Source organism: Cicer arietinum, chromosome 7 (genome assembly GCF_000331145.2).
Source record: "Cicer arietinum cultivar CDC Frontier isolate Library 1 chromosome 7, Cicar.CDCFrontier_v2.0, whole genome shotgun sequence".
Taxonomy (NCBI): Eukaryota; Viridiplantae; Streptophyta; class Magnoliopsida; order Fabales; family Fabaceae; genus Cicer; species Cicer arietinum.
Genome location: NC_021166.2, coordinates 49,551,686 through 49,555,302, shown reverse-complemented (window position 1 = coordinate 49,555,302; position 3,617 = coordinate 49,551,686).

Genomic DNA, 3,617 nt, shown 5'->3' with positions numbered 1-3,617 from the left:
CTAACTAGTCTATTCAAGTGATCCATATGAATATGGGCCACTCTCTTATGCCACAGCCAGTTCTCATCAGCATTTGATAATAAGCAACATATGTCATTTGCAGGTAAGGAATCAAAATCTATCATGTAAATATTGTTAACTCTTTTACCTGTCAATTTCATACCTTTAACTTCCTTATGCTCAAGTGTGCAACTCATCGAGGTAAAATGTACCTTGAATCCCTTGTCACACAGCTGGCTGATACTTAGCAGGTTGTGCTTTAGATCCTTGACATACAGAACATCTTTAATCACTGTAGGTGATTTGTTTCCGATGTCTCCACATCCTAAGATCTTCCCTTTATTATTGTCACCATATTTGACAAAGCCTCCTTCCTTTAAGTTCAGAGACAAGAACATTGACTTGTCTCCAGTCATATGCTTGGAGCATCCACTGTCCAGATACCATGATTGATTCCCGGATGCCAAGCATATCTGCAAAAATGATTCAAGTTTTGGATTTAGGTACCCAATTCAAATTGGGTTAAAGTTATCATGCATTTGTTTTGATTTAACAAACTTTTGATGCCCTTTAACATGCATGTTTTGTTTATAGCCAAGTCCAGTTTTAACATTTAGATTTCTTTGATTTCTAAGAAGTCTATCTAAGTTGTTTTTACCACTATTAAACTTAGCTACATCACATTTCAATGCACATGCTTCTTTTTTCAAATTTTCATTTATGTCTCTAAGAGACTCATGCTTCAAATTAATTTCATCATACAACATGCATTTCTCTTCTAGCAGTTTCTTAGTACTGATTAATTGTTTGAGAACACTAACATATTCATTATGCAATTCATTAAAGGCATCATGCAGTTCATCATAGGATGGATTAGAGGTTGTACTTACTTCACTGTCAGATTCTGAGTCAGTATTTGCCATGAGACACAAGTTAGCTTCCTCATCTTCAGAATCATCAGATGAATCTTCATCATTGTCGTTCCAGGCAATGTAAGCTCTCTTTGTTGAAGGTTGTTGATCCTTTCCTTTGGTCTTTACAGGCTTGTTTTTGTTCTGCAGTTTATAACACTCAGATCTGATGTGACCTGTTTTACCACATTCATAGCAAGTTATGACTTTGCTATAATTGGTATCACTTTTGCTGAAGCCTTTAGTCTTTGAATTATGTGGTTTTCTTGACTGGCTTCCTTTCTTTTTCAAAAATTTCTTGAATTTTCTGACCAACATCCATATCTCAGGCTCTTCATCAGATTCACTTTCTGAATCATCAATATCTGGTTCAGATTTTGCTTTGTGAGTCTGAGCTTTCAGTGAAAGTCCTTTGCTTTTCCTGGTAGATTGTTCTGACTCATTCAGTTTGTGCAATTCCATCTCTCTATCCCTTATCTCTTTACTTTTCATATTCATCTTGTATGCGATCTAATATTTCCGCTGTGTACTTTGTGTATGAATTTTGCATAGTTAACATAGGAATTAAAATTGAACACGTTGGACTTGATCTTAATTCTCTTATTCTTAATCAAAAGAAGTCATATTTTTCCAACAATTGGTTTAAAGGACTATAGATGTGTTTTTACTTAAAAAAAAAGATAGTTTAAAATTGATAATACAATATAAAAAACTAGTGTTTTAAAAAAAACATAAAAAAAGTAGTAGTCTCGCATTGGAAAACATTATAAAACTATTTTAGGATGTTATAGTATATTTATTAAACTCTATACCTAATTTTTCACAAAGCCATGTTAATGACTGTAAAATGAATTATTTATGCAGAAATCTATTACTTGTAAAACATTAGAGTGAGTTTAAACTGATAATATATATCATACATACATAAAAGTTTAATTTGAATCAAAGATAAGTTAATTAGGTGATTATCTCATTATAAACTATGAATTTTATTAATCCAACCATCACACAAAATTTTTTTTATCAAGAAGATCTTCTCAACAAATTTTTATAAAATTCTAAAACTATTTAATACTTCATTAAAATATTTCAAATAAATGTATAATGAATTTATAAAAAACATAAGTAAATATTGATGATTAAATTATATAACTGCAAATTTTAGATTTATATAAAATTTTACTTATTTGATCATTAATATATTATGTCAACAATCAACTGTTTAATTAATAAATTTTATTATGTATAATGAGTTATTAAACGAATTACATAACTTTTTCAATATTTTATTTTATAAATAAAGAATTCACTAATCAAGAGTACAAAAGATACTTCAACCATGATAGAAACTCAAAATAACAAAAAATGTTAAAAGAAAAACTGAAGTGAGTAATTTGAATTTTATTACACTTAAGAAAATATTACAATAATGTGATCTGTATATATACTTAGATTACTTTCAACTAACTCTAACATACACATAAACCAACTCTAATTTACTTTTAACAAACTCTAACTCACTTGTAACTAACTCTTAGGTGTGTTAGTATATAGTTTCTAATAAACCATAATACACATATCGCGATAATTGCTAACGCGGTGTAAATCAGGAAAAATACAAACTATGTAAGCATAACAAATGATTATTCAACCGATCATGATAGACGTAACACAAATAGGTAGTAAATTTATAAGAAATCCAACACCAAATTAACCGATGATTTTCATACACCTGCGCTTGTGTATTGTTGATTGAACCCCTGAAAATAATATTGTTCATGTTGATCCAAATAATCCAAGATACAGCCAAACAAATTAAACATCTCATTTTAGTCACCTTATTTAATCTAAGGGTTTCATCAAACAAATTGATATGTGACGGTCCTTTCAGATTCAAATCAAAGACAATTCCTAACTATTGAGATATTAATTTCTTTAGTTCTCTAGATTTGGATAAGAGAAAAACATTAGCTATATTGTTAAGTTTAATTAGCTCAAGTTAAGTTAATTAGTTAGTTACTTTGCATTAGTTACTTGTTGTAATACAATACTTTTCTATTTTTGATAAGTTGAGTTGGTTACACTTTGTAACTGAATACTTACATGACTATATAAGTCATGGTGTACAATCAATAAACTAAAGATCATTCTTGCCTAATTCAAGGTCATTCTTGATTTATTCTTCTTTTAACAATTGGTATTAGAGCCTAACGACCTGTAACCAGAACAATCAAGAATTGCAATTTCTTTTCAAGAATCTATGGGGAATATGAACAACAATGACATAGGGTTTGTGCAAGCATCCATACCAAAGTTCGATGGTCACTACGATAACTGGAGTATGTTGATGGAGAATTTTATTTGCTCAAAGGAATATTGGACCTTGATTGAAATAGAGGTTACATAACCAGTAGAAGGAGTAACGTTAACCGAAGCTCAACAAAAGTGTCTTGATGAATCGAAGCTCAATGATTTGAAGACAATAAATTACTTGTTTCAAGCAATTGATCAAGCTATCTTGGAGACTATTTTGCAGAAAGATATGTCAAAGTAGATATGAGATTCCATGAAGAAGAAATATCAAGGAAATGCAAGGGTTAGACCAATAACTCGTCAGGCTTTGAGGAAAGAATTGAGATATTGGGGATGAAATCAGGCGAGACAATCAATGATTACTTCTCAATAGTTATGACATTAGCAAATAAA